This window comes from Thunnus albacares, chromosome 2, assembly GCF_914725855.1.
Source record: "Thunnus albacares chromosome 2, fThuAlb1.1, whole genome shotgun sequence".
Lineage (NCBI taxonomy): Eukaryota > Metazoa > Chordata > Actinopteri > Scombriformes > Scombridae > Thunnus > Thunnus albacares.
This window is the reverse complement of record NC_058107.1, coordinates 23645964-23655938: the sequence shown is the minus strand read 5'-3', so window position 1 is coordinate 23655938 and position 9975 is coordinate 23645964. Positions and strand designations below refer to the sequence as shown.

At 40.1% G+C, this 9975-nt stretch overlaps 1 protein-coding gene across 3 annotated transcripts in view; it reads right to left on the bottom strand.

Moving 5' to 3' along the window:
• The window catches only part of grid2 (glutamate receptor, ionotropic, delta 2), a 227426-nt gene that overhangs the window by 42748 nt on the left and 174703 nt on the right, over nucleotides 1-9975 (bottom strand). The window lies entirely within an intron of this gene.

The following is a 9975-nucleotide window of genomic DNA, read 5'->3' as shown; positions in this document are numbered from 1 at the left end:
TTAGCTTGCCAGCTACAGCAGTTACCAACTAGCCCTAACGAGTAGTCACGACGTCACCAAGCTTCTAGAACCAAATAATGTGTGAAGATGTGCAGATCAGTTTTGCTGTGCCACTTTCTGGTGACAGGGCCTTAAGATATTTTTTTGTGGCGGAATTACAATGTCATGATACTTCCTCCCACCAATCTGAGAGACAGTTTTTATTAGTATATTCACATAAGGTTTATCAGGAAAATCTAAAGATAATAAATTTACATATTTGACCAACAACCAATGCTGTAGTTTTTCTAATGAGGACAGTCTCAACAGCTCAGTCTGACTATTGAATCATGCAAAAGAAATGAAGGCAGGGATTTAAATTACATATGGAGACTTAAAGCTGTGACTCCAGAGTGGCATTTTTACTGCAGCTAAAAGATGGTATGAATTCAAGAATTGCATCATTAACCTACGTTTTTTACTGTCAAATCTCTCTCATCTCTGCCTCTATGCACACATAATTGCTACCAGCTCTTAACTGTCTCCCCACAGCCCACACTCACTGCATACGTCTGCATTTGTTGTCTTGCATCACTCTTCTTTGGCTTTGATTTGTTTGATTTTTTGAAATGAGAGAGAGGTTGGCGTGAGATAGACACAAAGAGAAAAAAGCCACTGCCCAAAGTCAAACTCAAATCTACTTCTAATATCTTTACATCTCAGGCCACAAGCACCAAATAACTAGAGCTTCTCCCAATTTATAAATATTACACAGTTTCGCTCCCTCTTCGGACTCACACTCAGACCACACTCTCACAGACGTATTAACAATTTTGTCTATCCTTAAGTCACCTGTCTCTTGACTCGTTCCATCTCTGTCTTTTTTACTTGCATCCCACATGCCTCCTTTGTTTGGGCCTCATTTGACAAATCAGAGAGCATTACAATGAGAGGCTGCTCTCCAGCCAAATATTCCCCCCGGTCTGCTCTAGCTGGCTTCCTGCAGATATGTGAAGATTTGAATAAAGATAAGATTAGGTGCAAGCAAATCAATCAATGCACAGAAGAGAGAGAGACGGCACCTCCCCTTCCATGCATCATACTGCATCAATGTACGTGTGGGAGGTTGTTTCAGGAAAGTTTCTTTTGAAATATATGAATAGAATGTGTATTAGGAGTTCTGTAATACTGTTTTTTTTTTAAATTATAATCATAATGTATGGGAGTACATTACATATGGGAGTAGTTTTTTAGCTATATTGTGAGGATACAATAAATCAGCTGTTCTGTCACCACTTTAGATTTGCATTTTGTTATTAACAATGTTAAAGAACAATGTGGAATTCTACCATTACTTAATGAAACTTAAAAGAACATCCTAATTTTGCAGTCGGAGTATAGCACATAAATGGAGTACTATCTTTTGACACACCAAAGTCTAAATCACTTTACTTGTCACTCTGTCTAGATTGATGAACAATCATTTCCTACTTCCAAGCAGAAAAAAACACAAAGAGGCTCATGGCTAAATCTCAGATGATGAAAGCGTGGCACGCAGGTGGCATCAATTCCTCATGAGGCGTTCTGTCCAACTGCTTGCTCTAGTGGCAACAGTCGCCTCAGTCCCCTGAGACGCAATATGACAACTTCTTCACTCCCTCTCCTTTCTTTGTTTTCTCTGTTGTTTAATTACCCTCAGCTGTCATTAGTCCTCTTTGTTTCTTCAGGAAGGAGGAAAAAAATAATTAATCGCCTATTGCCACGCTATATGCAAATCTTTGCTCAGACCCCGTTAAGCCGATGAGAGATGTGATAGTGGAAGAGAGGAGTAATTGGAGACAGATGTTATAGAGACGGATCATCCGAGACGGATCAGTGAGCCAAAACTAAGATGCCACCCTTAATAGGATCTGGCAGAAAAATTATTATTTCTCTCTGTTTCCTTTTTATCTTCCCTTTGTTCAACTGTATTTTTCATAATGAAGTGTTACATTTGTTTGCCTCTGCAAAGTATGAATCATTTCTTCTTTATGCGTTCTTGCACACTTGTTTTCCTAACCAGTTACTTTATCAGCTCTCTCTCTCTCGCTCTCTGACACACACACACACACACACACACACACACACACACACACACACACACACACACACACACACACACACACACAAACACATGCCAACAGTTGGGCCTACACAGTCCACAACAAAGACGGCTCGAAGTTTGTCAAGCAACTTATTGCAAGTATTATGTCTACCGTAATGCTTTACATAACCTGAAATACCATTTTGTCACAACAGCAATAAAGCAATGAAGTAATATGGGTAGCTGGCAAAATCACATGAGCCATACTTAAATAGGTCCTAACATGCATCTGTGCTCAGACCAGGACCTCCTGTTTTAACATATGATATGAATGCAGCTCCCGAAGGTCACAGGAGGTCACTGCTTTGATTGGCCAGGGATTTGCAAGCTGGTGAAACGGGATATAAACTAAGGCTTAAAAGAAGCAGGTTTAATTTGTCTCCAATTACATTTTCTAATTAGCAAACAAAATTATGAAGCAGCCCACCACCACTCTCCACCCCCTGTGTTACAACTGTGTAATTGGCACTTTTTTGCAGCTTTTTAATTGTCTGGACAAACTATAATTAATTATAATTAATCTGGAATTTGATGGGATGAGTTGTTTTTATTATGTTATTTTTTTAATGAAGTATTTTCATTTGTGCTTTTATTGAAAACCTTGTTTGTGAACCAAAGTCCACCCACAGGACGATAATATTTGAGCTGAATCTGTTCTCTGTAAAGCAGTTTATCTAATATATACTGTTGCTGTAACCAAGGCACATAATAAAAAGGGCATTTCAATAAAGATGAACAATAAATGACTCCTCTTCTGGTTGAAAGGCTAAGAATACATAGCTACAACTAATCACTGTGGGGGACTTGGGAGCAAATCACAGTTGCACTGAAGTTATTCTTCTGTGTAACCAGCATTTGTTGTTCAGAGGAGGACAACTGAAGCAGAAAAGCCAGGTGGATGTTGCACTGTGAAGTTTTCTGAGACGACTGACTGAATGTCAACCCCGGACGCTAACAGACTGGACTGAATCAATCACACACACATCAAAGTGGGCTAGAAGGTCATGAACAATGTTCATGATAGTGTGTATTATACATAAAAATGGAGAAAAAACAACCCCAGAATGAGTTTCTTGGCTGTTTCCAGAAGAGGTGTCCAAACATAATGCATCATTAAATGGCATATTGCTGGCACATGGTGTACAAGAGGAGGCTTTATATGACTCCATTACTATAATTCAAAAATGTACTTTGCTGTCCTTGAAGGTGGAATTAAATCTGACACACAAAGATAAAGTCTGTCCTTTTCTTGATTTAGTGAAGAAGGGATGTATAATTAATACATGACAGTCAGGATTTTTACATTTTCCTTTTTGTCTGGAAAGGAAAAAAGACTGAGACAGACAGCAAAATAGACACAGTCTGTCTGAGAAGTGACAGGTCTACGACCGAACATTTGTCCTCAATATAGTTTCTGTTTGTTAGGTAAAACAAACCAAAAGAGGAACAATATAAGAGAAAAAGTTTTCAAATACCAAGGTTAGCAAACACATGCAAAAGCGCTTTTATTTTGCATTTAATTTTCTTTGCTTCTTTATCTTCTCTAAAAAACAAACAAACAAACAAACCAAAAAAAATAACAACAAAAGAATCAACATCATCTGCACAGCAGGGTGGCCAAACAGAAGAAGGCTATGGAAAACAGAAACAGACTGAAAGAGAGAAAAAGAAAGAGAAGCAAAATCTTTCCATGATGAACACAGACGGTGACAGGGTGAGACGTGACATTGAGTTAAATGTGAGGATAATACAAAGCATGTTAAGACTTGCAGTCAAGACAGGGACGGAGAATAGGAAGTGGGGCGTCTCTATAAAGCTTCATCTCACAGTCATTGACATATCAACTAGCTCATTACTAACAGCTAGACAAGTCTTTGCATTATAACTGCAAAATATGACCTTAAAAACATGAAACACAAGGCCATAAAAGTGCAGTGTGTGTCTCTACACAGACACACAATGCACCTCTTTTTGCATGTAACTGGCACATGACTGCTTTAAGTGTGAAATACAGAAATGAAAGCCGTCCAGAGAGCTTTCCATCTCCCTCTCTGTCTGCAGTGCTAATTCATTTGTGATCGTATGTTTTTTTGAGCCTTTTCTCTTGTTTTCTCTCTGTGGAAAAGAGTTACTGATAGCTGTACCATATTCTCTCTCTGCAACCATCCCTCCTATGTGAAAATCACACAGGCCGTTCTTCTGTTGTATGTAGTTGCAGGGGTAGGATATTCCTATTCTGGCAAAACAGTGTTACAAAACCTTTAAGTTAACCATCCAGAGTAATGAGTGAATTCAGAATGTCTGTCCATCCGTTCATCCATATATCCACTCGTCAATGAGTAGGTCTTATTCCAATTGGTCTGCCTGGTATCTCCACCCACTCAATCATGCTGAGTGGACAGACCAAATGTGTGAACCGTGTCTGTCACCTTGCAACTCTCAACGTGGAGGATCAGTGACTGACTTCAAGGTCGTTCCGGATTACCGAGCTCCTCACCCTGTCAAAGTGAATGAGACCAGACACTCTGTGGAGGAACCTCATTTGGCAGCTCTCTGGTCACTCTTAAAATCTCCTGACCATTTGTAAATGTCAGAAAGAAAACCAGTAAATCAAAATCTTTCCTTTGTGGCCCTCTCAACTGCCACAGTCAAACACATTTCAGCAGCCACCGCACTTGACTTAAACCCTTTCATTCCTCATGGAACAAAGGTCATCTTCAATGGTAGCCACAGCAACACACCAATGAGAAACAACAGTATAGATATATGAAATGATTCAGCTGAAGGGACAATTCAGTCCTGATTTGGAGGGCACATTTTACAAAGATGAATCATGGCCTTAGAAGTGCTGACATTCATCCCAACCGCATCACAAACAGCAACAAACCACTCCAGAGCACCCCAGAGATCATAGTCCAAAAAAAGCTAAAAGCACAGCGTATCACTGTAGCACCACCATGGACACTCTGCAGCTTCAGATTTAAGACAGGATCCTGAATGTCTAGCTGCCAATTAACATCTTAGCTGCCAAAGCAGTTTTGAGAAAATGAAAAACTAATCAAATGCAGGCTGCAGAGTTTGACCCACTACTGAGATTTTGTCTGCCCTCCTAAATCATCATTAAGATCATTAGCAATGGTGTCAGTGGAGAGTTTTGGTGCCAAATGGTCTAAGTACAGTGTCAAAAACCCTCTACACTACCAAGAAATAATTGCTAGGGAAAACAGTGGCACATTGTAGACGAATTGTGTGTGCACACCCGAAGGGTGCCTTTTAAGACTGAATTTCTGTTGAAGCTTCAAGTTATGATATCACTGGCATATAAAAAAGCCTTGCATATGTTAATATGGAAGCCATACAGACTGATTTGGAGCAGTTTTAATTGGAACTGTGGGAAAGAAACAGTTATAAAGTCACACAGTGAAAATGATGACTGATGCACTCTGATGCTTTTCCAGCAACAGATTTAGGTGCACAAGTGCTCTCACACCATCAGTCACTGTAGCTCCATCTACTCCCAGGGGTAATTAAATAGAGTGACGTTTTTTTTTTTTACAACTGTTGCTATTTATCCTGGAATAATTTGAATTTCAGCATAAATTTTAACAGTAGGACCTGAAAATACTGTAGCAGAACCTCACTCATGTGCCAATATTTCACATCAGTTCAGTTAATTTCAGTGCTTTTGATTTAATTTATTAACACCATTTGAATATACAGTACTCGTAAATAAACAACCAAAACAACATATGAGACTTTGTCAGGGATAGAATGATAAAGTCCTGAACTTATTGCCATTTTTGTACCTGGTATTTACACATTCCACCAACTTTTATCAGGACAAAGACAAGCATTCAATGTCTGACATTAAAATATATTAGAAAATAGGGCTAATGAACTAGAAAAGTAAGTCATATGAGCATACACTTCATACAATCTTTTCAAAGTAAAAGGACACTTAAGAAGGAAATCATGTCATAAAAGACAGACAGTTTGAGGTGTACATATCAGTGAATTAAGACAGAATTTAAAACTAATATAAAGGCTCCTCCTTAATTGAAGAAGGTAGCTTATTCCGCTCTACGGCACAAAGGAATCCTTAACTGTCTTAAAAATCAATCTATAAAGAATTAAGTTTGCTACAAGTATTATGACTATGGTCCTCTGCCGCCTTCTTAAAATACTTGTAAAAGTAGCTGGAAGCACTTCCATGTAAAATCCTATAAACAATATTCAATTGGATATGACTTGCTCGGTCCTCCATGGAGACCAGTGAAGCTGTAAGAACTGACACCTGCCAACATGACTCCTTAGATCAAGCTTGAGGATGAATCTAATCAGTTTGTGTTGTACTACTTGGAGTTTCTGTTTGACCGCTCTTGTAAGGGGTCAGCACCACGAACTAACAACATAGTCAAAATAATAGGCAGGAGGCCCTTCCACAGCTACTCTCACACACAATTAATGAACAGTTGGTGTTCGCTTAAAATTATTCTTTCAGATCATATGATGCCATTAGTCCTTAAGAATTTGTCTAAATTTTGAGGCATCTGCTTTTGTTGTGCTGCTTGATCCCATGTTCTGCCCAACCCAGCAGTGATGTTTACATCCACCTCTCATAGGCTAGCAGTCACTCTTCAACATGAACACATGTAAACAGTGAGACAGTGGGAATATTTTGTGTCTTTATTCATTCAGTCAGCACAAACAACTGTCTGGAGGAAAGGAAAGATCAGACACTAGATTACCCAGAATTCATTTAGTTATGAGTATGGTTCACAGAACCTTGCCCTGGAGTTCAACATAGACCTGAGCTGAATGTTAACATCCTCACAGCAAATTACAGCTTCTGCCCTCACAGGCTGTGGGTACACTTGGAGATGCATGTCTTGTAGTTTGATGGGCTCTGCTGTGAGACTGGGAATGAGTTTGCCATTGGAAGTCTGCAGTCGTTCATTACAGATGCACTCCTATGTCCACCTGACCACAGGCAGTCCATGAGGAGAGAGAGAGTGGAGTGTGGAAATGATCTCTGCTGTAACTACTGAGCAAGTCCTTGTCCTGCATGTGTGTGTGTATGGAACTCAGTCTTCATTTCCAGGTCATGACATGTGTATGTGTGGCTGTGTGTGCATGCACCTGCACCTTGTATGCTTTAGATTCTCCACGAGTTGAGATCTGACCTAGACACCAGAGATTATTCCACCTGCTGAGCCTTAAGCTAAAACTGACTTCTCTCGATAGATCCTGCCTGTGTCCTTATGGAAAACAGCCATTCAAGTAAGAGTCTTGGATGGAGAGAGAGCAAAATGATCAAAAACAAAGGAACACACCTTTATAGGTTTGACACCCTCTAGATATCATGATGTTGGATGATTAGTTAAGTAAAAAACAACAGGAAAAGCATACTCTAGCATATTTGAGATGCAGACACAGAGACCATTAAAGCTACAAAACTTTAAGAAACAGATTTTTCTGTTCTCTGTGGATGGAGAGATTTTGTGTTACTGGAAACTTATGTCTGGCGGGCTTATATTTGTGCTGCCCATTTTCACAATGGAAAGCTTTGCTAATGTGGTACAGTATGAGCTGGGCCTCAACTGAATCGTCTCACTTGACTGAGAATCTGGTCTTTTCATTTAGGCTACACAGACAGTTTTTTTCTTGGGGCGCATTAACTCCAAATCATTGATTTCTCACTGAGTTTCTATTAATATTCACCAATATCATTATACCCCCATGCATTTCTAATATGTTTTCATGAGCTGCTTTCAAGTTTTTGTAAATTAGCACAGATGCTATAGATACTGTATGTAACATATGTAGAATGTTTTTGGCACATTTCACTATGTGTATTGATAATGTATAGAGTTAATAATTTTAGCTCCAGAAGGACTCAAAGAAGCAGGCTCTCTCTTGCCTCACACCAACCTAAGCCTCGCAGGCGTGTTTAGTTTGAAGCACATTATTTACATACTCAGCTCTGGTTGGACAGTTATTTTATTCTTTTGCCACTACACTGGCGTACAATGAAGTACTTCATTTCCCTAGCATTGTTTCCACAAAAGTTATATCATCATTGAATGGATAAGTAGTAAAAAGTGTTTCCTTAATTTAATTAAAGCATTTTTACGTAGTCTAGTTGGAGTAGAATGTGATTGGTTTTCTGTTGTCGTGTTCAATGAGTGGCAGCCTGTTGTGCCAGTGTTTGAGTCCGTATGTCTGAACAGGGAGTAAAAAACACAAACCACCTGAAACCTAAAGGTTAAACATTTAAAAAGAGATCATTTTGTCAATAAATGTTCTGGTAAGCATGAAAGAATGCATGCACTGAATATGACAATGCTACTGAACTTCCTCTCAGTTTACATGACTTTGCTAACACTGCGTCCTAACAGCAAGCGAGAGTCCGACTATCAGGCTGCATCGTGTAACATTGGACGCTTTCTGTCCACACTGAATCCGTATATGTACTTCTGTTAGGTCATGTAAACAAATCTCATACCTATCAGCTGTGCACTCAAGATCAGACTGGAGACGTAAGCACTCAAGTAAAAGATGGGTGAGTACTTGCTATCTTCCTACATTTGTACTTTTTAAACAGAAAACACATGTTTTATATTGTGATATTTAGGTGTTTCTTTACTGGAAATGACATACAAAATAGCCAACAGCAACTTAACCAGAAACTTCCAGCTTCCTCGCAGCCAGCTGCTTCCTTATTAAGGTTTTTGTAGTGAAATGAAGAGGTCTCGTGGAGATAACTCCTCATTTCAACTAAATCAATCAGCTGTTCCCTGTCCATGACACCGTATCCTCCAGCGCTTTCAACACGAGTGACAGGAGAAGAAGAGAAGCAGGGTGTCCGACAAAAGTTCCACTTTAAAATGGTGTACTGCATTGCGCTGTGCAGCACTGCATCGCTCACAGCCAGTTAGGACATTACAACAGAAAACAAAGCAATCAAACTGATTTTGTCGCCGACGCTCGCTCACGTCGCATTCAGTTAGGACTCGGTGTAAGGCTGGCTGACGAGGCAGCATGGGTAAATTATAGGAAGGGTTGTGCAGTGTTACACAAGCATCGGTACTTTTTCTCTCCCACGTCTTCTTGTCCTCGTGTTGCTTTACTAGAACCTCTGACTTCAATTTTTCCTTCACTACAACTCTTTCCCTTGTACGCCTTCCTCCATCTCTCTCCAAAACCGCTCTCTCTGCGGCCTCTTTCCAAATCCTTCCTCCTTTCTCTCCCTAGTTCTCCGGAGTGTGATGCATGGCTGTCTGTGTTTTCCAAAAGTCCATTAGTTGCAAGCACTGGGCCGCCTCCTCTCCCACAGACAGAGATAAAGACGCAGAGCATGGCTACCCAGCGAGCTGCATGAAAATGAGAGGACAGTGGAGAGAGCGAGATGGAGGGAGACGAAGGGGAGAATGGATGTGAAAACACCTTCATACTGGCCTGGAGCCCAACAGTGAAGGGGTAGAGAAGAGGAAAGAAGAAGAGAAGGAGTAAGAAAGGGGAAGATGATGAAAACAAATAAGGAGAGTCAAAAGAGAAGGCAGAAGGAGTAGGACAAAAAAAGATTAAGAATGCAGCAGGAACAGAAAGAATGGAAAGTCAAAAAGAAGGAACAGAGAGGAAGAAAGAGGGCAGGGGAAGAGAAAGACAGCAAAGACAGAGGAGGAAAAGCTTTCTGTTTAGAATGAGAGTAGTGAAGACAAAGGAAGACAGGAAAAATATAGCAAAAGGATGATAAGGAGGAGGGGAGAAGAAAGAATGAGAAATGGAATGGGCTGACGGTGAGGTGAGGATAAGAAAAAGGGGGCAGTTGTAACCAGATATCCCAGCACCAA